The 26,314-nt window shown below is 41.8% G+C and overlaps 1 long non-coding RNA gene across 1 annotated transcript; it reads right to left on the bottom strand.

The window, feature by feature from the left end:
• Positions 1 to 5,446: 5,446 nt before the first annotated feature.
• On the bottom strand, positions 5,447 to 8,097 carry LOC132398943 (uncharacterized). The gene is made up of 3 exons (XR_009513850.1): positions 8,072 to 8,097; positions 6,346 to 6,498; positions 5,447 to 5,535 (listed from the first exon to the last, which is right to left on the bottom strand). It is a non-coding gene; the product is annotated as an uncharacterized LOC132398943 (long non-coding RNA).
• Positions 8,098 to 26,314: the final 18,217 nt, after the last annotated feature.

The following is a 26,314-nucleotide window of genomic DNA, read 5'->3' as shown; positions in this document are numbered from 1 at the left end:
TTTGACTTCTGTGACCAATAATTCATTTGTCACAACTCATTGGTATGTCTTTTTAGTCTGTAAGAATTGTACCTGTGTTTGGAAATCATTTTTCTAACACAGCACGCAGCGGGGCGATATGGGAGACCGTGTAAGGAATCTGGAGCAGCAGCTGGATGACCTTCGACTCATAAGGGAGAATTTCATAGATGAGAGCTACAGGGAGGTAGTCACACCTAGGCTGCCGCAAGCAGGTCATTGGGTAACAGTCAGAGGAGGGAAAGCGAAGGTGAGTAGACAGGTAGTGCAGAGCACTCCTGTAGCCATTCCCCTGAATAATAAGTTTACCATTCTGCATACTGTTGGTGGGGATGACCGACCATGGGTGAGCCATGGTGGCAGGGCCTCCAGTACTGAGTCTGACCATGTAGTGCAGAAGGGTGGTACGCAGAAGAGGAGAGTTGTCGTCATTGGAGACTCTATAGTCAGGGGAGCAGACAGGAGATTTTGTGGACATGAGATGGACGCTTGCGTGGTTTGTTGCCTCCCAGGTGCCAGGGTCCAGGATGTCTCCGACCAGGTGCACGACATCCTGGTACAAGAGGGAAAGCAACCAAAACTCATGATACATGTTGGTACCAACGACATAGGCAAGAAGAGGGATGAGGACCTGAAGTGTGAGTTTCGGGAACTAGGCAGAAGGCTGAAGAACAGAACCTCAAGGGTGGTGTTCTCTGGATTGCTGCCAGTACTATGTGATAGTGATGGTAAGAATTGGAGGAGATGGCAGTTGAATGCATGGCTGAGGAGTTGGTACAGGGGGCAGGGTTTTAGATTTTTTGAATATTGAGATCTCTTCTGGGGAGGGTCAGACCTGTACAGATTGGATGGGTTGCACTTGAACTCGAGGGGGAGCAATATCCTTGCAGGTAGGTTTGCTAGCATGGTTCAGGAGGGTTTAAACTAATTTGCAGAGGGATGGGACCCGGAAGTCAATTAATTCAGCTACTAAATTTAGAACATAGAATAGTACAGCACATTACAAGCCCTTCGGCCCACAATGTTGTGCCAACCCTCAAACCCTGCCTCCCATATACCCCCCCCCCCCAACCTTAAATTCCTCCATATATCTGTCTAGTAGTCTCTTAAATTTCACTAGTGTATCTGCCTCCACCACTATTTGCAATTTGGAAATTCTTCATGTTATAAATCCTCTAAGTTTTAAGTCCATGCAAAGAATTGTATGTCAAAAATAAATGGGTATCATTAAAATAAAATAACGTGTTTAAACCTCTTTATTAGTTGGAAGTATCTCCTCCTTGACAGGGAAGGGATACCAACTGCACAGAATAGTGATTACCATTAGACCTTGTTAGACCTTGCCATGGAGACTAAACATCTAAATAAACCAGTCTAGGAAGTGTGGGTTGATACTATATAATCTTCCTAAAGGAAGGGTACTCGTAGGTGCCTACATCGAATATAGCTCAAAGCTTCGACTTATGTTTAGGGCTTATGGACGGATTGCTTCTTGTGTGATATCAGGTTCACGGGTTCCGTGAGTGGGCACAGTAGACATTCACTACTGGAAGGAAGTTAACTATTTGTTTACAGGACATTAAGCCCTCAGCAAACCATTCAAGTTACAACCAGTTACAAGTACTTACCTAAAGAGTGCACCTGGGTCCTCTCTCACTGCGGCACACTTCTACTGTTCCCATGTACACTGGTCGCAACCAAGTCTGTCAGTGAGCCCTGAAGCAAAAGGAGAAAACTAAGACCAGGTGTTTTCAGAACACTAGATTTATACTCTTCTCACGCTGTGAAGTCATCAGCCAGTGCCATGGCAGCCAATACAATACTCCTTAAACAGGCCGAACCCTAGCTAGTGGCTTTGAGATGAACCGATAAGATAGACACTTACTGCAACAATGCTCAATATTATCACACTTAAAATCTGGCATTTTTGTCACACTGCCATTAAATCACCTAGTTCACCATTAGAGATGTCAACTATAAAGGCCCTAAATGCAGGACCCTGCTGAAATTTCTTCATTCTTCCTTCATCCCTTACATTATTCCTAAAAGTCCACTTCTTTGAAGAAACCCAACGTCCTTTTTACCGAATCCTACGTCAATCTGCATTTAATGATGCATAATGTATGCTACATTAAAGGATCTATAAAAATACTCATTCGTGTTGTTTAATCACAAACACAAGAAAGTCTGAAGATGCTGGAAATCCAAAACAGCACACACAAAACGTTGGAAGGACTCTTCTTCCTGAGGAATGGTCTCGGTCTGAAATATTTACTGTTTACTCTTTTCCCAGATGTTACCTGATCTGCTGAGTTCCTCCAGCATTTTGTGCACGTTCCTCTTGTTGAATAGTCTGTTTAAATATCGGCTTTATTCTTTTGTAAGTGCTAGACCGGACCAGTAGCCACAATGCAACTGGGGGTCCACTTTCTCAGGGGAGGGTGTCAATATTTTCAAGAAAGAAGCAAAGCAAATTGTTGGTGAAATAAAGCATATAATAATCATACATAATTTATCTTACATTCATTTTGGACACATGAGATTTCCATCATGGGAATATCATGATATCATCATAAGTTGCTCAGTGATGAAAGGACTCCCCTCATATGATAATCCTGTGGACATTTACCAGTTTATCAGCGCACAATCGCACACTGAAGAACCCTGACCAGAAAATAAATTTTATCGTGGCTCTGATATAAGGAATTTCATGCACTGCAAGTATGGCCTACAGATCAGTGTCAGACAAAACAGATTGGCAGATCCTTGAAGCCGCAGTTCATTCCGATCATTGTGCTGCTATGGTTGAGAGATTTGTTTGATTTTCCATCAAATGTGAAAAGAGGGATTCTTTAACAACTAAAAGACAACCAACTTAGTTGTTGAGAATATACTTTATGTTCTGGAGTGTTGAGTGGAAGAAGTAAAAAGTAAGCATCTGTTACCACATCCGTGATGGAAATGCAAGCAAATTAGGGAGTTAACACTTAATAATGAGCAGTGTCTAAACCAGAGGTGGGCAAACGTTTTGACTTGTGGGCCACAAAGTGTTCTAAAATTTGACAGGGGGGCCGGACCAGGAGCAGATGGACGGAGTGTTTTGGTAATACACCTCATAAGAGAAAATAAAATATCATGGGATATGTAGAAAACATCTGCTTTAATTTCAATTGAAAATGAACAAATGCTTTACAACAAAATATCTGTCTTTGAAGTCCCATGGTTTTTAGCTATTTATTGAAATGACTTTTAAAACACTGAAAATTAAATGAATAAAACACAGCTTTTTTAATAGTAACAGTTATTATTTTAAAGCACTGAAAATTCTGTTATCCTTCAAGATATTATCATCATCACTCTCCTCCTGACTGTCTTTATTTCAAAAACGGTAGGAGATGCAGGTCTACTTGTCCTGCTCCTTCTTATTCAATTGTCCCCTGTGCCAAAACTCAACAACGACCAGCACAAAGACAGAACTGTGACAGCGTGCCAGTATGCGGAGCGCATTATTTGATCTGGAGCGCATTTTTTATTTTGAGAACGTACGTGCACCTGCGCACTACTCATGTCCATCACTTAACAGAAATGACATGTAACATGTAAGGCTTATTGAAAAAAATATTTTCAAATGCATTTTTTGCATAACACAACGAAGAAACTTATTTTTAATTTCAGTGTGAACAATGTTGTTGGTCTCCCTTTTTAGCCAGCGCATCAAAGTCTGGATTTAGTTTTGTTGTGGCGATTCTCAGGATGGATCTGAGGTGTTGATCAGTTAACTTGGATCTGTGGCTGGCTTTGTTGATGTTCATGACGCTGAACGCCTGTTCACACAAATAGGTCGAGCCGGACAAAGAGTAAAGCACAAATGTGGAGTAATATGCTGCACCTCAACAAAGGTCAATGTATATAGAGTGCGTCATCTATTGGGAAAACGCCAGAATTGCGGGGAAAAAAATGTTAACAAGGTTTATTCATATGAAGTTCTGCGGGCCGGATTAAAAAGCTTAAAGGGCCGTAGTTTGCCCATGCCTGGTCTAAACACCTTAGACGGAAATGTCAAACTCAGTCAAAACTGATAAGAGACAAGTTTTCTTCTATGATTTTCACCAAAGACATTCGTAAATTTCTGCACAAAGCATTCTTACTGGCTGCATCAGTGTCTGGTATGGGGTGGGGGGTCAGGGCGTGTGGTTGGCTACTGCACAGAATTAAAATAGCTGCAGAGAGTTGTAAACTCAGTCATCTCCATCATGGGCACTAGCCTCCAAAATATCCAGGACATCTTCAGGAAGCAATGCCTCAGAAAGGCTGCATCCATCATTAAGGACCCCTACACCAAGGACATTTCCTCTTTTCATTGTTACCATCAGGGAGGAAGTACAGGAGCCTGAAGGCACACACTCAACACTTCAGGAACAGCTGGTTCCCTTCTGCCATCCAATTCCTGAATGAACATTGAACCCACGAATACTATCTCACTACTTTTTATTTTGTACTACTTATTTAATTGAACTGCAAAATATATATGTGTGTTTAGTGTAATTCATAGTTTTCATTGTTACGTATTGCAATATACTACTTCTGCAGAACGACAAATTTCATGGCATACTGAATGCCAGTGATATTGAACCTGATTCTGCTTCTGATTCTCTTTAACTCTAACATTAAAACAATATCATTGATTTCTTTGATAAAAGCTATATTTATTCTAAACCTACACCTTTAAAAGTCAGCAATATTTTCTTGTTAATAATTTCTATTCTTGACATGCTAATAATGCCCTCTTCTCATTGCTACCATCAGAGAGGAGGTATGGGAGCCTGAAGACTCAGCTTTTAGGAACAGCTTCCTCCCCTCCACCATCAGATTTCTGAACAGACAATGTACCCATGAACACTACCTCACTATTTTTGCTCTCTATTTACACTACTTATTTAATTTAATGTTTTAAATATATATTTCTTATTGTAATGTACAGCTTTTTTATGTATTGCATTGTACTGCTGCCACAAAGCAACGAATTTCATGATGTATGCCAATGATATTAAACCTGATTCTGATTTTGATTCTAATACAGAAAAAAAGTAGAATAACAAAGATGCAAATCACTCATGCTCTTTTAAAGTATGCTGACACAGAAAAGGATGATATTCCTCCTTAATCACAATCAATACTAATGTTCCTTATGGGCTTATCCTCTAAAGAGAACAAAGTACAAAGCTATCCTGTAAAAGAGATTAATCTAGAATCACTGTGCTGAAATGCAACCAAACGTATAAGACGGTCCTGCAGACCGACACAGTTGGCCATCCCATTCTGATACTTACTACAAGATAGCCTGATATAGGAGACTGCCTCAATCTGTCCTGGTCACAACATGACCAATTGCCTGAAAGCCCATTTGATCCCAGTCATGTGTAACTGCATTATTTGAGAGTACTTTGGTTTATATCCATCAGCAGCCCCTGGTGAATAATTCCTTGGTGCGGAGCTGTGTGCTCAGTGGATCTCTACCTGACAACAGAAAAGGCAGTCAGTACACAAAAGAGGCAATTTCTAACAGCCTGAAGTGTTTTCCATGCAGGAAGCTATTTATGAAAAACCCTAAACTGTGTTTCTCAACTCCCACTGCAACACTTGAGAGCCATGTTCACAATATAGAATACAATACAATTTTCGGTAGGTTAAAGAACAGCATAATGTAGTTATCACTTCCCCGTGATTGAGTTACTCTCTCTTTAGGGAGAGAACATTTAGCTGCTATCAAAGAAGAGTGAGCTGAAATTACATTCAACTTCAATTTATTTTTGTAATTCTGATGATTCTGTTAGACAAGAAGCAACTGCTCCAATTAATACCAGAGTGTGTTGTATATCAAATGTGTCAGCACGAGTCAGGTGCAACATAAATTCTATTCACTTGTCAAGGATTGCTAATCCACTGAGAAGAAGGGAGGCTATTGCTCACGAATGCATGGAATAAAAAGATAAAAAGGATCTGAACAAAAAGTATTTATCAGATTAGATCAAGCACAGGATGGGGAATCTGATCAGTCTGTTAAACCGATCTCGGAATATCATGTGCGATACATAATCAGACAATTCCTGCCGTCTATAAACAGGCACAACCTTATTCACACAGCTGCTTCATAGATTACATAGGCATAAACTTAGCTGAATCTGCACCTTGTTTTTACTTCTGAATGCCATCTGCAAAGAGCTTTAAATTTAGCTTATAGCTATACTAACTCTTATATTTTAAATTTGTGCAATCATAATTGGAAATTCATTGATTATACCAATATTAAGGAACTATTGAGCATACCTGCAAGGAGAGCTGCCACAAGAAAGCAGCATCCATCATCAAGGACCCCCACCATCCAGGTCATGCTCTCTTTTCGCTGCAGTCTTCAGGAAGGAGACAGAGAAGCCTTGGATCCCACACCACCAGATTCATTACCCTACAATCACCAGACACCTGAAAAAGTGTGGATACACTCAACTCAACTCTGAACTGATTCTACAACCCACAGGCTCACTTTCAAGGACTAAAACTCAGCATTACTTTTATTTATTTGTACAGTTTGTCTTTTGCACATTGATTGTTTGTCAGCCTTTGTGTCTAGTTTTTCACAAATTCTATTGTATTTCTTCATTTTTCTGTAAAAGCCTGCAAGAAAATGAATTTCAAGATAGTGTATAATATAATACATATTCCGATATTAAATTTACTTTGACTACTTGATTTTATTGATTACTAAATGGTAGGAGCTAGAAGGAGTATATTCAGCCCTTAGGGTCTATACTGGCACACTATCAGAGCACCTCATTAATTTCAATCCCCTGCTCTTTTTCTGTTGCTTTTCAATTTTTTCTTCACCATATAGTTATCCAGTTCCTTATTGTGTGGTAGTCCTTAATTTCAGGAATAGCTCTCCTAAATCGATTCGATCCTCTCTCTGTAACAGCTTTATCCCTCCAGTAATCGAGAATAATACTCCAACTGACTCCAGACCAGTGTTCTAAAAGGCACAGCATTTTTCTCAGCTTTGGTCTTCCATGCTGCAGTTCGAATAGAATCTGGAGCAAGCCATAAACATACTCCGTCATCCAACAGTATTGCAGCTGATCTAATCTTTGCCTCAACTCCTCTCCTCTGCCTCCATGCCTCTTAATTCCACCATTTTGCAAAAATATGTCTAAGTCAGCCTTGTCTGTATTCAAAGAGTCAACCTTTGCTGTTATCTAGATCAGAGAATTCCTTCTTGTTCTCTCTCTTGATTGACAACTCCCTATTCTAAAACTAGGTCCCTTGTTTCTTGTTTCTCCCTAAAGGGTAAACATCATGTCAGCTTAAAAGTTTGAATTCATTTGAGTACCTATAATAACACTTTTATCTCCTATCGAACATTGTTAGTCTCTGTGCATGTCATGGGAATTACTTAATAAAATTAATTTTGATAAGTACTTCTGATTATCTTGTAAACCTCTAAATGCAGTTAGAAAATTAGCTTTGAACAAAACAATTTTGATCCATTGTTCTGGAGACTAAATGATTTATTTTTATTGTCAGCGTAGTGAAGTTCATTTGAGGTAGTCTCCCCTTTAAAGAATAATATTGAGATACAAAGTAACTGATGGTCACTTATAAAAGCTGCCAATTTGGAACTGATTGAATATTTGCTTTGGGAAAACTTACATGCTGGGAAAGGTTACAAAGTTTAACAAACATGCCAGGTATTCTGACTGATGTCCATTGTTCTATTTTGAGATGAATAGGCCAGCAATTGAACATACTGTATACATTATCGCAAATGATGAATCTGCCTGAGAATGACAGGAACAGGATGCAAAGGCTTTTGGGGCTTCCTGCAGTCTTTTCCTCTGTGGGTCATGTGACCCATTCTGCTCCAGTTGTCTATGCTAAATGAGAGCTGATCCATTTCCTACATCAGTGTTCTGTCAGTCAGGTTATAAACCATCACGCACCCTCACCATCTTCCTTCCTCCTCAGTTCTATCAAAGCAACAGACTGGATTTTTTTGACTTACCTTTCATTGTACAGACTGGTCCCAATGGGCTTGCTTTCACCTTTGTTGATGGAAAACTTCATCCTGAAGCAGAAACTGATCTTGTCGGAGGCAATTTGCAGAGCTTACTGGCAATGAACAGAGATTAAAGGTTCATGATGAATGGATTTTTATTACATCTGTACCCTTCAGTACATCCTGCTTGCAGAATTATACTCCATTCAGAAAATAGCATGCCAGAACAGATTTAAGAAATGGAAAGAGGGTTCTTCTGAAACAATTTAACGTATTTTGGGAGCAGTTATGCTCCAGAACCTATCACATAAACTGCAGATTTGAAATACCTTTTAACAAAGCTCCAACCCTATATGATGACCACAAATCTGTTGTTTTATATGTTTGTAGATTGTGGCTATCCAAGTCAAAAAGTTGAACTTTAAATATATTAATAATTTTCCATCTGAGAATGCTGAGGGTTAAAAGGCTTTGATCAGATCACGCTTGGAGTATTGTGAGCAGTTCGGGGACCCTAATCCAAGAAAGAATGTGTTGGCATTGGAGAGGGTTCAGAGGAGGTTTATGATAATGATCCATGGTCCTGGGAATGATGGGGTTAATGTATGAGGAGCATTTGATGAATCAGAACCTGTACTCTCTGGAGTTTAGAACAATGCGGGGGGGGGGTTATATTGAAACCTAGTGTCTAATATTGAAAGGCCATTTTTTGAAATGTTATTGTTAAACAAAAGTTATTGTTATTGAAACATTTTTTCCATCAGCCTAATTAAGTCGGGAGTGAGAGAGGAGGCAATTCACAGGTCGATGAGAGAGATTTAAAAAGGAGCATTCACGGGCTTTTCGCGTTTTCCTGCGGCCTATTCAAATCGTGATTCATTAGCAACAAATGTTAAAGCATGGTCAAGCAGGAGTGGACCAGATCAGCTTCGTCGAGTACAGGCTTGGGCGAGCTTCTTCTTCTTCATTCTTCATCTGTTTGTGCATAGTTAGATCAGTGAGAATGGCTCTGGGGATGTGTTGTGTTCTTCGTGTGAGATGTGGGAATTCTGGAAGCATCTAGCCTTCCAGATAACCACATCTACACCAGGCACAACAAGCTGCAGCTCCTCTGGGAGCATGTTAAGGAAACGGTGCTGCAATTTGATGATCTTTGGCTCATATGGAAAACAGAGTGATGTATAGGAGTTACAGGGAGGTAGTCACACTTAAGTTGCAGAAGGCAAATACCAGAATATTGGTAGGAGATAGAAATGGGCAGCCAGTACGGAGTACAGGCAGTCCCCGGGTTATGAACGAGTTCCGTTCCTGACTCTGTCTTTAAGTCGGATTTGTATGTAAGTCAGAACAGGTGCATACAGTATTATTTAGCATCAGTTAGTCAAACATTTGTCTTAGTATATAGTGCATATTTTACCTTTCTATGCATAAAAAACACTTAAGAAACATGTGTATTTTAATAATTAAACCACTGCATTGCTTAGTAATAATTGTAGCTTTCATCGAGGCAGGGTCTTTCACATGCTCCATTATTTTCACTTTATCCTTTACCTGTATCCTTTAAAGTTGGTCCGATCGTTAACCGACTGTAGCCTAACACTTTTCCAATGACCAATGACATTTCACCTCTTTCCAATCGCTTTATTATTTCTACTTTATTTTCAATCGCGATCGTTTTCTGTCAACAGAATAGAAAACTGCGGATTTTATGTTCTATCGCTGAGCAGCAGTGAACAGTCTGATTGGCCTATCAGAGTTCTCTTTAGGAACTAGTTGACTTGATCAGCATTTCTGATCTGGCTATTGTTCACGATCGCACTTAATATAAAAATTACAGCAATAGCCGTGGGCGGCGGGTCACTCCAGGTCCTAAAGTCCACCCACACTGAGACAGGTTAAATGGGACAAGTGGGGTGGTGCTGACTGGAAAAGGGGGATCAGGATGAATCTTGCTAAGAAATATTTAAACCAAATACAAAGTTACACACTCAACACAGTGTTTAGGGCAACAACTTAAAATCGCGAACGGCGTCGTGATCAGACTTAAAATGGCAGACAGTGTCGTGATCTGACTTAAAATGGACAATGGCGTTCTCCTCTCTACGTTCGTAAGTACGAGTACTTAAGTTGTCCTAAGTCGGACATTCGTAACTCAGGGACTGCCTGTACCATTGTGGCCATTCCACTCAATAAGTGAAAACACAAAATGCTGGCAGAAATCAGCAAGTGAGACATGCTGTCTGGCCTGCTGAGTTCTGCCAGCATTTTGTGTTTTTATTTATTTCCAGCATCTGCAGATTCACTCGTGCTGCTACTCAGTAAGTGTACCATTTTGGATACTGTTGAGGGGGATGACCCACTGGGGGGGAGCCATAGCGACTGAGTCTCTGGCACTGAGTCTGGCATTTTAGCTCTGAAGGAAATGGCAGAGAAGAGGACTACAGGAGTGACAGGGGATTCCATAGTTAGAGGAGTAGACATTAGATTCTGTGGATGCGATAGAGGCACCCAGATAGTATGTTGCCTTCCAGGTGCCAAAGTTAGGGACGTCTCAGATCAGGGTCGTGGCATTCTAAAGAGGAATGGTGAGCAGCCAGAAGTCCTGGTATATATTTACATGAATGACATAGATAGGAAAAGAGAGGAAGTCCTGAAGAGAGAATTTAGGGAGCTAAGTAGAAAGCTGAAAAGCAGGACCTCCATGGTAATAATCTATGGATTGCTGCCAGTGCTGCTGACCACTGAAGGTAAGAAAGAATGAATGAATTTGAATGAATTTACCTAAAATCTTATATCCATCCCACAACATGAGGGAGTAGAAATCTTTGCATTATGATTCCATCACAATGTACTGACATGTGAATTTACAAGTCTAATGGCTTGTAGAAAGAATAGCCTGTCCCATAGCCTGTCGGTCCTGGCTTTAATGCTGCGATAGCATTTGCTGGACAGAAGCAGCTGAAACAATATATGGCTGGGGTGACTGGAGTCCCCAACAGTCTTCCAGGCCTTCTTTATGCACCTACTGCTATACATGTCCTCATTGGAGAGAAGTTCACATCCACAGATGCACTGTACCACCCTCTGCAGTGCCCAGTGAACAAGGTTGGTGCATTTATCTTATTCAGGCAGTGATAGACCCAGTCAGAATGATTTCAATGGGATATAGGAATAGAATTAGGCCATTCAGCCCATCGAGTCCGCTCTGCCATTCCAGCATGGCTGATCCCAGATCCCACTCAACCCCAGTAGTGAGACTGTTAGGAAGGGCAGGCAGATGATAGGGCAATAATGCAGTTAGAGTTGACATATAAAGGGGTACAAAATAGAGAAATATGACTAATACAGGACTGAAGCAGTTATATTTGAATGCACACGGTATACGGAATAAGGTAGATGATCTTGTTGGGCAGTTAGTGATTGGCAGGTATAATGTCAGGGCAACACTGACTTGTGGCTGAAAGAAAATTATAATTAGGTGCTTAACATCCAAGGATACACATTGCATTGAAAGGATAGAGGAAGTGGCGTGGCTCTGTTGGTAAGAAAAGAAATCAAATCAAGAAAGAGGAGATGTAGGATCAGAAGTTGTAGGATCCTTGTGGGTAGGGTTAAGAAAGAGTAAGGTTAAAAAGACCCAATGGGAGTCTCTGAACAGTAGCCGAAATGTGGGCTACAAATGACAACAGGGAAGAAAAAAAGCATGCCAAAATGGTAATTATACAATTGTCGTGAAGCATTTCAATATGCAGGTAGATTGGGAAAATCAGTTTGGTGCTGCATCCCAAGGAAGAGAATTCATATAAAGCAGGACATTCAATTTTTTTCAGTTATTTGAAGAGCAATGGAGGTGAGAGTTGATATTGGACCACTGGAGAATGATGCTGTTGAGGTTGTAATGGTGGACAGAGAAATGGCAGATGAACTTAATAAGTACTTTGCATCATTCTTCACCGTGGAAGACACTAGCAGTGTGCCGGATGTCTGTGAGTGTCAGAGAGCAGGAGTGAGTGCCATTACTATTGCAAAGGAAGACAAACTCAAAGGTGGTGCAGGAGAGAGGGTTTCAGATTCTTGGGGCATTGGAACCGCTTCTGGGGAAGATGGGACCAGTACCATCCAGACAGTCTACATCTGGGCAGGACCAGGATCAATGTCCTAGGGAGATTGCTTGCTAGTGTTCTTGGGGAGGTTTTAAACTCATATGGCAGAGGGATGGGAGCCCACACAGAAAAGAAGAGGGAAGTGATGCAGAGAACAAAGCTAGAGTTAGTGAAGAAAAAAGTAAGAGTAGAGTGCATAAAAGTAAAAAGCAAAAATTGTATAGGTCACTAGATTCTAAAAGGACAATGCGTATAAGGGCACTTTATCTAAACGCCCGTAGTTTTAGAAACAAGGTTAGTGAGCTTGTGGCTCAGATCAGTACCAAGGCATATGATTTAGTGACCATTACAGAAACCTGGTTGCAAGGTGGAGATGACTGGGAATTAAATATCCAAGGGTATCAGGTAATACGGAAAGATAGGCAAAAAGGCAAAGGAGGTGGGGTGGTGCTCTTAATTACGGATGAGATCAGGGCGATTGTAAGAGATGTTATAAGATGAACGGAGCAGAATGTTGAGTCCATCGGGGTAGGGATTAAGAATAGTAAAGGGAGCTGTCTATAGGCCACCTAATAAAAATATTGCAGTGGCATAGGTGATTAACCAAGAAATAATTGAGGCTTGTAAGAATGGAACAGCAGTTGTCATGGGAGATTTTAACTTCCACATAGATTGGGTGAATCAGGTTGGTCAAAGAAGTCTTGAGGAGGACTTCATAGAATGCATCCGTGATGGTTTTCTTGAGCAGCATGTTAGTGAATCTGTAAGAGAAAATATTATCTTAGATTTAGTGCTGTGCAATGGGACAGATAAGATTAATAATCTTGTAGTCAGGGATCCTCTTGGAAAGAGTGATAATAGTATGATTGAACTTCGCATACAGATGGAGGATGAAATAGTTAGATCTAAAACTAGTGTATTATGATTGAACAAGGGAGACTACAACAGGATGAAGGAGGAGTTGGCTAATGTGGATTGGGAGCACAGGCTATTTGGTAGGACAGTTGAGGAACAGTGGAATACTTTCAAAGAGATTTTTCACAGTGCTCAACAAAAGTATATTCCAGTCAAAAGTAAGGACAGTAAGTGTGGGGAGAGCCAGCCTTGGATAACTAAGGAAATAAAAGTGTATCAAATTAAATTTCATGTATACAAAGTCAAAAGGAGTAGTGGGAGACTGGAGGATTCTGAAAACTTTAAAAAGCAACAAAGAACAAGTACATAAAAAATAAGGAAAGGGAAGATAGAATGTGAAAGTAAATATAAAAACAGCAAAAGTTTTAATAGCTATATAAAGCGGAAGAGGGTGACTAAAGTCAACATAGGTCCCTAGGAAGGTGAGAAGGGGAAATTGATATTGGGTGATAAGGAAATAGCTGAGAGATTGAACAACTATTTTTTGTCAGTCTTCACGGTGGAGAACACGTCTAATATGCCACAGAATGATGTTAAGGATGAAATGGGAGGTGAGGGCCTCAATAAAATCACTGTCACTAAAGAGATAGTGATGAGCAAACTAGAGGGCCTGAAGGTAGATAAGTCTCCTGGTCCTGATGGGAAGCATCCCAGAGTGCTGAGGGAATTGGCGGAGGTTATAGTAGACGTGTTGGCAATGATTTACCAAAATTCTCCAGACTCTGGGCAGGTCCCAGCAGATTGGAAGACAGCAAATGTCACGCCACTTTTTAAAAAAGGATGAAGGCAAAAGATGGGCAACTATAGTCCAGTTAGCTTAACATCTGTAGTCAGAAAAATGCTTGAAGCTGTCATTAAAGAAGAAATTGCGGAATATTTAGAAAGGAGTGGGTCTGTTAGACAGACGCAGCATGGATTCAGAAAGGGCAGGTCCTGTTGAACAAACTTACTGGAGTTCTTCGAGGACATAATGAGTGCAGTGGATAGAAGGGAACAGGTGGATGTCTTATACTTGGATTTCCAGAAGATGTTTAATAAGGTGCCGCACAAGAGACTTATAAATAAGATATGGATGCATGGAGTCAGAGGAAGTGTATTGGCATGGATAGTGGATTGGTTAACCAATAGAAGGCAGAGAGTTGGTATAAATGGGTGTTTCTCCGGTTGGCAGTCAGTGGTGAGTTGGGTGCCACAGGGGTCGGTGCTGGGCCTGCAGCTGTTTACCACTTACATTGATGATTTGGAAGAGGGGACTGAGTGTGGCATAGCAAAATTTGCTGATGACACTAAACTGAGAGTCTGCAGAGGGATATAGATAGGTAAGTGAGTGGGCCAAAGACTGGCAGATGAAATACATTGTTGGTAAATCCAAGATTATCCACTTTGGAAGGAATAAATAGAAGAGCAGATTATTATTTAAATAGTGAAAGAGAGCAGCATGCTGTTGTGCAGAAGGACTCGTGAGTGCTTGTGCATGAATCGCAAAATGTTGGCTTGCAGGTACAACAGGTTATTAAGAAGGCAAATGGAATGTTGGCCTCCATTGCTGGAGGGATTGAATTCAAGAGCAGGGAGGTTATGCTGCAACTGTACAGGGTACTGGTGAGGCCACATCTGGAGTACTGTGTGCATTTCCGATCTCCATACTCGAGGAAGGATATACTGGCAGTGCAGAGGAGGTTCAACAGGTTGATTCCAGGGATGAAGGGGTTCACCCACGAGGAGAGATTGATTTGCCTGGGACTATATTCTCTGGAATTCAGAAGAATGAGAGGGGATCATATAGAAACAAACAAAATTTTGGAAGGGATAGATAAGTTAGAACTAGGAACTAGAACTGAACTGGTCAAAGAACACTGAGGCTGTCTACAACAAGGGTCAGAGCCGTCTCTATTTCCTGAGGAGACTGAGGTCCTTTAACATCTGCTAGATGATGCTGAGGATGTTCTACGAGTCTGTGGTGGCCAGTGCTATCATGTTTGCTGTTGTGTGCTGGGGCAGAAGGCTGAGGGTAGCAGACACCAACAGAATCAACAAACTCATTCGTAAGGCCAGTGATGTTGTGGGGGTGGAACTGGACTCTCTGACGGTGGTGTCTGAAAAGAGGATGCTGTCCAAGTTGCATGCCATCTTGGACAATGACTCCCATCCACTCCATAATGTACTGGTTGGGCACCAGAGTACATTCAGCCAGAGACTCATTCCACCAAGATGCAGTACTGAGTTAAATACTGTATGTAATTAGTTTTGCTATAATAAGTGTATGGGACACTGGAAAAATGTTGAATTTCCCCTTGGGGATGAATAAAGTATCTATCTATCTATCTATCACTGAGCATCATAGGAAGTCGTTCTTGCCTGTGGCCATCAAACTTTACAACTCCTCCCTCGGAGTGTCAGACACCCTGAGCCAATAGGCTGGTCCTGGACTGGTTTCCACTTAGCATAATTTACTTATTATTATTAAATTATTTATGGTTTTATATTGCTATATTTCCACATTGTTCTTGGTTGGTGCGACTGTAACGAAACTCAATTTCCCTCGTGATCAATAAAGTATGTCTGTCTGTCTGTCTGAAAGTTGTTTCCATTGGTAGGTGAGACTAGAACTAGGGGACATTGCCTCAAGATTTAGGACAGAAATGAGGAGAAACTGTTTTTCCCAAAGAGTAGCGAATCTGTGGAATTCTCTGCCCAGGGAAGCAGTTGAGGCTTCTTCACTAAATATTTTTAAGATACAGTTAGATAGGTTTTTACATAGTAGGGGAATTAAGGGTTATGGAGAAAAGGCAAGTAGATGGAGCTGAGTTTATGGGCAGATCAACCATGATCTTATTGAACGGTGGGGTAGGCTCGATGGGCTGGATGGCCTACTCCTGCTCCTGTTTCTTATGTTCTTATGACTTAAGGTGGATAAGTCACCTGAATCAGATGGACTCCAGCCTCAAGTCCTGGGTGAGGTTACTGAAGAGATGATGAATGCATTGGTCATAATCTTTCAAGAATCTATTGATTCTGGCATCGTCCCAGAGGACTGGAAGATTGCAGATGTCACTGCACTCTTTAAGAAGGGAAGAAGGCAAAAGAAATTAGGAAGTTAGCCTAAATGTAGTGGTGTGGGAAGTGTTGGAGTCGATTTTTAAGAATGTGGTTTCGGAATACATAGAGACTAATGATAAAATAAGTCAAGGACATCACAGTTTCTGTGAAGGGAAATCTTGTCTGACAAATACGTTAGAGTTCTTTGAGGAAGTAACAAGCAGGGTACTTCCTCTTACTTGAGTTTTCAGAAGGCATTGATAATGTGCCACACAAGAGGCTGCTTAACTTGATAAAATCCTATGGTGTTAAAGGAAAGATATTGGGCTGTATAGAGGAATGGCTGACAGGCAGGAGGCAGCGAGTGGGAATAAAGGGGGCCTTTTCTGTTTGGCTGCCAGTGACTAGTGTTGTTCCTCAGGGGTCAGTATTGGAACCGCTACTTCTCACACTGTTTGTCAATGATTTGGATAATGGAATTGGTGGCTTTAAGTCAAAATTTGCAGATGATATGAAGATAGGTGTAGGGGTAGGTAGTGCTGAGGGAGCAATGACATTGCAGCAGGACTTAGACAAATAGGCAAAATGAGCAAAATACTGGCAGATGGAATACAGTGTTGGGAAATGTACAATAATGCATTTTGGTAAAAGGAACAAAAGTGTGGACTAATATCTAAATGGGGAGAAAGTTCAAACATCAGAGCTGCAGAGTGACTTATAAATCCTCATGCAAGACTCCCAGAAGGTTAATTTACGGTTGACTCTCTGGGGTTAACATATGAGGAGCTTTTGACAGCTTTGGGCCTGTACTCAATGGAATTTAAAAGAATGTGGGGGGATCTCATTGAAACCTACCAAATGTTGAAAGGACGAGACAGGGAGAATGTGGAGAAGATGTGGTGGGGGTATCCAGAACTAGAGGGCACAGCCTCAAAACTGAGGGGCAACCTTTTAGAACAAAGGTTGCCAGAGATTAGTGAATCATTGGCATGCTGTGCCACGGAATGTGGTGGAAGCCAAGTATGTGGGCATATTTAAGGCAGAAGTTGATAGTTTCCTGATCAGTCAGGGCTTCAAAGGATATGGCGAGAAGGCAGAGTTGAGTGGGATCTAGGATCAACCATGATGTCATTGCACCACAGAGGAGACTCAATGGATGAATGGCCTAATTCTGCGTCTATGTCTTAGAGTCTAGTGCTAACAAGTTGGCTTTTTAGAGCAGCTTGTGATTGAACCCACTTGGAAATCAATTATTCTGGATTATGTAATGAGCTGGATTTGATTATGGAGTCTAAGGAAAAGGAACCCTTAGGAGACAGTGATCACAATATGATCACCTTGCAGTTTAAGAAGGAAAAGCTAAAACTGGATGTATCAGTATTACATGGAGTCCCCTTCCAGTTCAGGTGCAACCCATCCCGTCGGAACAGGTCCCAACTTCCCTGGAACAAGGCCCAATCGTCCAGAAGCATGAAGCCCTCCCTCCTTCACTAAATCCTTACCCACATATTTAGCTGCATTATTTTCCTATTTTTAGTCTCACTAGCATGTGGCACTGATAGCAATCCTGAGATTGCAACCCTGGAGGTCCCGTCCTTCAACTATGCACCTAACTCCTTAAACTCTCTTTGTAAGACCTCCTCCTTCTTTTCTTCATTTCTTCGGCAGTTTGAACATTGCACAACTGCGCAAGCATGTGAAGGTCGGCCTCTGAGACAGCAGGAGAGTTTAAAAAGCGAGCAGGTGACAGAGTAGTGAGAGACAGAGTAGGAAGGCTTTGGCTCGAGAGGCTTCGGCGAGCAGAGGCTGAGGATGAGCTTGCTCCCAGTCAGGTAAGGACAGTCAGCTCCTTTAAGTAATCTAATTAATTTAGTAGGTCTTTTTTTCACCTTGACGAATTGGCCCGGACAGGCGGGGGAACAGCAGGACTCACACGGCTAACGGTATGAGCTAACGCTTTAAAAAGTTTGTGTGTTTGAAGAGGTAAGTGGGTAAGTAGACTTATTTTTCATTGTTTCATTCCTGTGGAATTAGGTAGCATGTCTGCAGGGTTAGTGCTTTGTTCAGGGTGTCAGATGTGGGAATCCTGGGAGACCTCCAGCCTCTCTGATGGCCACATCTGCACCAGGTGCACTGAGATGCAGCTCCTCAGAGACCGTGTTAGGGATCTGGAGCTGCCGCCTGATGACCTGCTGCTTATTAGGGAAAGTGAAGAGGTGATAGACAGGGGATAGTCATCCCTAGGCTACAGGGGTCAGAAAATTGGGTGACTGTCAGGAGAGGGAAGGGGAATGCCTGGATAGTGGAGAGCACCCCTGTGGCTGCCCCCCTCAGCAACAAATATATTGTTTCGGATGCTGTTGAGGGGGATGACCTGACAGGGGATGGCCACGGTGACCGAGTCTCTGGCACTGAGCTGTTGTGCAGGAGGGAAGGAAGGAGAGGAGGAATGCGGTAGTCATAGGGGATTCCATAGTGAGGGGAACAGACAGGAGATTCTGTGAGCCTGATAGAGATACCCGCACCGTGTGTTGCCTCCCAGGTGCCAGGGTACGGGACGTCTCAGATCAGGTCCAGAATATTCTGAAGGGAGAGGGCCAGCAGCCAGCTGTCTTGGTACATGTTGGTACCAATGACATAGATAGGAAAAGGGAGGAGGTCCTGGAGAGAGATTTCCGGGAGTTAGGAAGGAAGCTGAGAAGCAGGACCTCCAGGGTAGTAATCTCAGGATTGTTACCTGTGCCACGTGCTAGCAAGCGCAAGAATAGAAGAATCAGGCAGATGAATGTGTGACTGAGAGGCTGCTGCGGGGGCAGGGCTTCAAATTCTTGGATCATTGGGATCTCTTCTGGGGGAAGTATGACCTGTTCAAAAAGGATGGGATACACCTGAACCCGAAGGGGACCAATATCCTGGCAGAAAAGTTTCATAGAGCTGTTAGGGAGGGTTTAAGCTAATTTGGCAGAGGGATGGGAACAGAAATGATAGAGCGGAGGAAGGGGAAAACAGAAATAAATCTAAGATAACGAGCAGTAAAGATGTCAGGAAGGACAGGCAGGTGATGGGGCAAATTTGCAACCATTGGGATGAGTTGCAGGGCAATAAAGTTGCAGTGCAATCAAAACAAAAAGTACCAAATACTGGACTTAAGGTGTTATACTTAAATGCACGCAGCATAAGGAATAAGGTGGATGATCTTGTACAGCTACAGATTGGCAGGTATGATGTTGTGGCCATCACTGAGACGTGGCTAAAGGATGCATGTCTCTGCAAGCTAAACGTCCAAGGATACACGGTGTATCGGAAGGATAGGCAGGTAGGCAGAGGGGGTGGAATGGCTTTATTGGTAAGAAATGATATTAAATCATTAGAAAGAAGTGACATAGAATCAGAAGGTACAGAATCTTTATGGGTTGAGCTAAGAAATCGCAGGGGTAAAAGGACCCTGATGGCAGTTATCTACAGGCCTCCAAAGAGCTGCAGTGATGTGGACTACAAATTACAACAGGAAATAGAAAAGGCTTGCCAGAAGGGCAGTGTTATGATAATTGTGGGGGATTTTAACATGTGAATGGATTGGGAAAATCAGGTCAGCACTGGATCTCAGGAGAGAGAATTTGTAGAATGTCTACGAGATGGCTTTTTAGAACAGCTTGTTGTTGAGCCCACTAGGGGATCGGCTGTACTAGATTGGGTATTGTGTAATGAACCAGAGGTAATTAGAGAGATTGAGGTGAAGGAACCCTTAGGAGACAGTGATCATAACATGATTGAGCTCACTGTGAAATTTGAGAAAGAGAAGCCAAAATCTGACGTGTTGGTATTTCAGTGGAGTAAAGGAAATTACAGTGGCGTGAGAGAGGAACTGGCCAAAGTTGACTGGAAAGGGACACTAGTGAGAAGGACGGCAGAGCAGCAGTGGCTGGAGTTTATGCGAGAAGTGAGGAAGGTGCAAGACAGATATATTCCAAAGAAGAAGAAATTTTCAAATGGAAAAAGGATGCAATCAAGGTTGATGAGAGAAGTCAAAGCCAAAGTAAAAACAAAGGAGAGGGCATACAAAGAAGCAAAAATTAGTGGGAAGACAGAGGATTGGGAAATTTTTAAAAGCTTACAAAAGGAAACTAAGAAAGTCATTAAGTGGGAAAAGATGAACTATGAAAGGAAGCTAGCAAATAATATCAAAGAGGATACTAAAAGCTTTTTTGAGTATATAAAGAGTAAAAGACAGGTGAGAGTAGATATAGGACCGATAGAAAATGATGCTGGAGAAATTGATATGGGAGTTAAGAAGATGCCGGAGGAACTGAATGAGTATTTTGCATCAGTCTTCACTGAGGAAGACATCAGCAGTATACCAGGCACTCAAGGGTGTCAGGGAAGAGAAATATGCGCAGTCACAATTACGACAGAGAAAGTACTCAGGAAGCTGAATAGTTTAAGGGTACATAAATCTCCTGGACCAGATGGAATGCACCCTCGTGTTCTGAAGGAAGTAGCTGTGGAGATTGCAGAGGCATTAGCAATGATCTTTCAAAAGTCAATAGGTCTGGCATGGTTCCAGAGGACTGGAAGTTTGCAAATGTCACTCCACTATTTAAGAAGAGGGCAAGGAAGCAAAAAGGAAATTATAGACCTGTTAGCTTGACATTGGTGGCTGGGATGTTGTTGGAGTCAATTGTCAAGGATGAGGTTACAGAGTACCTGGAGGCATATGACAAGATAGGCAGAACTCAGCATGGTTTCCTTAAAGGAAAATCCTGCCTGACAAACCTAGTGCAATTTTTTTGAGGAAATTACAAGTAGGCTAGACAAGGGAGATGCAGTGGATGTTGTATACTTGGATTTTCAGAAGGCCTTTGACAAGGTGCCGCACATGCAGCTGCTAAACAAGATAAGAACCCACGGAATTGCGGGAAAGTTACATACGTGGATAGAGCGTTGACTGATTGGCAGGAAACAGAGAGTGGGAATAAAGGGATCCCATTCTGTTTGGCTCCCAGTTACTAGTGGTGTTCCACAGGGGTTCGTGTTTGGGCCACTTCTTTTTACATTGTACATTAACGATTTGGATTATGGAATTGATGGCTTTGTGGCTAAGTTTGCTGATGATACAAAGATTGGTGGAGGGGCCAGTAGTGCTGAGGAAACAAAGAGTCTGCAGAGAGACTTGGATAGATTGGGAGAATGGGCAAAGAAGTGGCAAATGAATTACAATGGCGGAAAGTGTATGGTCATGCACTTTGGTAGAAGAAACAAATGGGTAGATTATTATTTAAATGGGGAGAGAATTCAAAGTTCTGAGATGCAACAGGACTTGGGAGTCCTCATGCAGGATACCCTTAAGGTTAACCTCCGGGTTGAGTCAGTGGTGAAGAAGGCAAATGCAATGTTAGCATTCATTTCTAGAGGAATAGAGTATAGGAGCAGGGATGTGATGTTGAGGCTCTATGAGGCACTGGTAAGACCTCACTTGGAGTACTGTGTGCAGTTTTGGGGTCCTTATATAAGAAAGGAAGTGCTGAGAGGGTTCAGAGAAAATTCATTAGAATCATTCCGGGAATGAGAGGGATAACATATGAGGAACGTTTGACTGCTCTTGGACTGTACTCCTTGGAGTTTAGAAGAATGAGGAAATGTTGAAAGGCATGGACAGAGTGGATGAGGCAAAGTTGTTTCCCATGGTGAGGGAGTCTAGTATGAGAGGGCATAACTTAAGGATTGAAGGGTGCTCATTCTGAACAGAGATGCAAAGAAATTTTTTCAGCCAGATGGTGGTGAATTTGTGGAATTTGTTGCCACGGGCGGCAGTGGAGGCCAAGTCATTGGGTGTATTTAAGGCAGAGATTGATAGGTATCTGAGTAGCCACGTCATCAAAGGTTATGGTGAGAAGGCGGGGGAGTGGAACTAAATGGGAGAATGGATCAGCTCATGATAAAACAGTGGAGTAGACTTGATGGGCCGAATGGCTGACTTCTTTTTCTTTGTCTTATGATCTTATGGTCTTCTATCCACATCATTGATCCCTACATGGACCATGACATCTGGCTGCTCACCCTCCCGCTTGAGAATACTGAGAAATCGATCCAAGATATCGCGGACCCTGGCACCAGGGAGGCAACAGACCATCCGAGATTCTCAATCTCCCCCACAGAACCTCTTATCTGTCCCCCTAACTATCGAATCCCTTATCACTACCACTCTCCTCTTTTCCCTCCTTCCCTTCTGAGCTGAGGTTCCAGCCTCGGTGCCAGAGATGTGACCACTGCAACTTGCTCCTGGTAAGTCGTCCCCACCAACAGTATCCAAAACAGTATACTTATTGTTGATGGGAACGGCCACAGGGGTGCTCTGCTCTTCCTGTCTATTCCCCTTCCCTCTCCTGACAGTCACCCAGCTACCTGTCTCCTGACTTGTAGGGGTGACTATCTCCCTGAAACTCCTGTCTATTTCCGTCTCTGCCTCGCAAATGATTTGAAGTTCATCCAGCTCCGGCTCCAGTTCCCTAACCCAGTTTGTCAGGAGCTGCAACTGGATGCACCTTTTTCAGGTGTAGTCATCAGGGACAATTGCACACACCCTGTCTTCCCACATACTGCAAACGGAGCACCCGACTGCCCTAACTGCTGCCTCCATTACCTACTCCTAAACTAAAGGAGCTTACCCGGCCTTACCTGACTGGGAGAAAGTTCGTCCTCAGACTACTTGCCGAAGCCTCTCAAGCCAAAGCCTTCCTACTCTGTCTCCCACTACTCCATTGCCTGCTCCATTAATCTGCTCACTTTTTAAACTCTCCCGCTGTCTCAGAGGCTGACCTTCACATGCTTACGCAGTCGTGCCCTGTTCAACCTGCTGAAGAAATGGCTTTCCCCCCTCAATCTGTTCACTTTTTAAACTCTCCCGCTGTCTCAGAAGCTGAAAGGTATGAAGGTAGATAAATCACTTGGCCCTGATGGCCTACATCCCAGGGTTCTGAAAGAGGTAGTGTTGAGGAAGCAAGAAGACTGCAGGAAGACTCTGATGGAATACAGTGTCAGGAAGTGTATGCACCTTGGTAAAAGGAATAGAAGAATAGACTATTTTCTAAATTAGGTGAAAATTCAAAAATCTGAGTTGCAAAGAGAGCTGGAAGATTCCCTAAAGGTTAACTTGCAGGTTGAGTTAGTGGTAAGGAAGGCAAATACAATGTTAGAATTTATCTTGAGAGGACTTAAATATAAATGCAAGGATGTAAAGTTGAGGCTTTATAAGGAACTGATGAGGCCTCACTTGGAATATTATGAACAGTTTTGGGCCCATTTTGTAAGGAAGTATGTGCTGAAATTGGAGAGGGTTCAGAGGATGATTCCTGAAATGAATGGGTTATCATATGAGAAGCTTTTGATAGCTCTGGGTCTGTATTCACTAGAATTCAGAAGAATGAGGCACATCTCATTGAAACCTATGGAATGTTGTAAGGGCTATTTCACTGGATGCTGAGAGGGAGTTTCCTATAGTGGGGGAAACCAGGACCAGAGGGCATTATCTCAGAATAGAGGGACGCTCACTTGGAACAAAGATGAGGAGGAATTTCTTTAGCTAAACAGTGGTGAATCTGTGGAATTTATTGGCACAGGAGGCAGTGGAAGCCAAGTCATTGGCTGTATTGAAGACAGATGTTGATACTGTATGTTCTTGATTAGTCAAGCATGAAATGTTATGGGGAGAAGGCAGGAGAATGGGGTTGAAAAGAAAATGGATCAGCCATGAGGAAATGACCTGATGGGCCGAATGGTCTAATTCTGCTCCTATGTCTTATGGTCTTATTATGGCCTAGATGGAGTGGACATCGAGACTATGTTCCCTATAGTGGGGGAGTCTAGGACCGGAGAGCACAGCTTGGGAAAAGAAGGATGTTGCTTTCGAACAGAGATGAAAGGAATTTCTTCTTTCACCAGACAGTGGTGAATCTGGAATTCATTGTCACAGACGGAGGTGGAGGCCAAGTCTTTGGGTATATTTAAAGTGGAGGTTGATATGTTCTTAATTAGTAAGGGTGTCAAAGTTAAAGGAGAAAACAGGAGAAAGGGTTACGGAGGGGTAATAAATCAGCCATGATGAAATGGCAGATCAGACTCAGTAGGCCAAATGGCCTAATTTGGCTTCTATGTGTTCTGAAGAGATCCACTGTAATTGTAGCTTTTGCCACTCTATTCTCTCCATTTCTAAATGCAATATCTGCCACTTAACATTTCAGCCCAATATTTATACATTTCTTTGCATAATCTGCAGAGTTTAGATTCCATCCAAGTCTATATTGCCTTCCCTATTTTATAAGCTTCAAGTCCCCTCCCCAAGGCAGTAAGTTTTACTTATCCAACAGTAGATTAAACAGTTAATTGACCACTTCCAAGTGCAGGCATCTTTACAGGATGGAAAATCATTTTACTAGCTTTGTTGAATTTTACATGGTCAAACAAAATCATATAAGCACCTGTAATGGCACTGTCTATTTAGTGCAGTATTCAGTATAACACAGATCAAGAACAACGTCAAATGATTAACCAACTTACAAAATACATTAGAATTGCTCACCTTTGCTCTCCAAGCCGATTCCAATTTGGATGTGTAAGTAATTGGCACCAAATAATTTTGGAAGGTAATCTGAAAAATAATATGCAAGCCATATATGAAACCTATATCCGTTCTTTAACAACCGGAACCTTTACTTATTAAATTATACGGTATCAATTGCATCCCATGCTTTGCTTAAAGCATGAATAAACTGTGCCTCTGTAGGAAATGGCCAGAGGAGAATCCAAGAATTCAAGCCAACACAGGTATACACTTCAAAAACTGTGGCTTAATACGTAGCAATGTCACAAAGCACAGTTGGACCTGATCATTTATAATTACAAAATCCAGTGAAAATGTATATCCTTAAATGACAAAAACCATTCTCAGCATTATTATTCTTTCTTCTTCTTCTTTTGTGTTTACACATTTTGTTGTATTTTACACCCTGCTTATCGATCCTGTTGTATGTGGCCTTTCATTGACTCTATTGTGGTTATTAGATTCATTGAGTATGCCCACATGAAAATGAATCTTAAGGTTGTATATGATGACATATATGTACAAGGGGTGATTGATAAGTTTGTGGCCTAAGGTAGAAGGAGATGAGTTATTAACTTCAAACTTTCTGCATTATCACTCAAAGAGTTTACCTGTATGTGCATGTAACAAGAGCTGTTAACTCATCTCCTTCTACCTTAGTCCACAAACTTATCAATCACTCCTGCTGTGGACAATTTCTGGAGGTCCAAGATCTGTACGCTCCACAACTGCTGGACTAAGTGTGTCAATGTAGGAGGGGTCTATATTGAAAAATAAATGTGCTAGGTTTTCTAAAATTGACTCCTTCTACATTAGGCCACAAACTTATCAATCCCTCCTTGTACTTTGATAAGAACTTTACTTTGAACTTTGAACCTTGAATTTAATATCATATCACACAAGGAGAAGCAGAAACAGGGTAGACAGAAAAACAGAGAAGTGCCCTTTGAGAAATTTATGAGTATTGTGACGCACATTAGGGTTTGCAAACTAAGAACCATGTTACAAGCAATAATCAAAACCAAAGAGCTAATTTTAGAATCCATTTCATTATGCTTTGCACATTGCTTCCAAATGAAAGATCACATGCTTTGAAATTTTGAAGCAGGATTATTTGACGCTGTGGAATGCTGAAATGCATGCAACTCTTCCAATAAGAACCTCATTGTATCTGCACCTAGCCTCAGAATACTGATTCTGTCTGATGGACTAGTAGTTTCCAAATGCAGGGTGAGTCTGTGTGCAATTCTGAACCTCATCAGACATTGTGGGTTATAGACTGGAAATAATTACAGTGCAAATCAGAGGAGATTTTGTATATTCTAAGCAGGCAGCAGAACAATGATTGTGGAGTCTGTAATTCCAAATTAATTTTTAGAGAATTTAATTGAATGACTCACTCCAATATTGCTTTGTTATACACCCAGTGACCACTTTATTATGTACATCTATAGCTCTGCTCATTAATGCAAATATTTAATCAACCAATCACATGGCAGAAACCCAATGCATAAAAACATGCAGACACGAACAAGAGGTTTGATTGTTGTTCAGACCAAACTTCACAATAGAGAAGGAATGGAATATAAGTGACTT

This window comes from Hypanus sabinus, chromosome 9, assembly GCF_030144855.1.
Source record: "Hypanus sabinus isolate sHypSab1 chromosome 9, sHypSab1.hap1, whole genome shotgun sequence".
NCBI classification, from domain to species: domain Eukaryota; kingdom Metazoa; phylum Chordata; class Chondrichthyes; order Myliobatiformes; family Dasyatidae; genus Hypanus; species Hypanus sabinus.
Note: the sequence above shows the minus strand (reverse complement) of the source record. Positions and strands in the feature narration are given on the sequence as shown.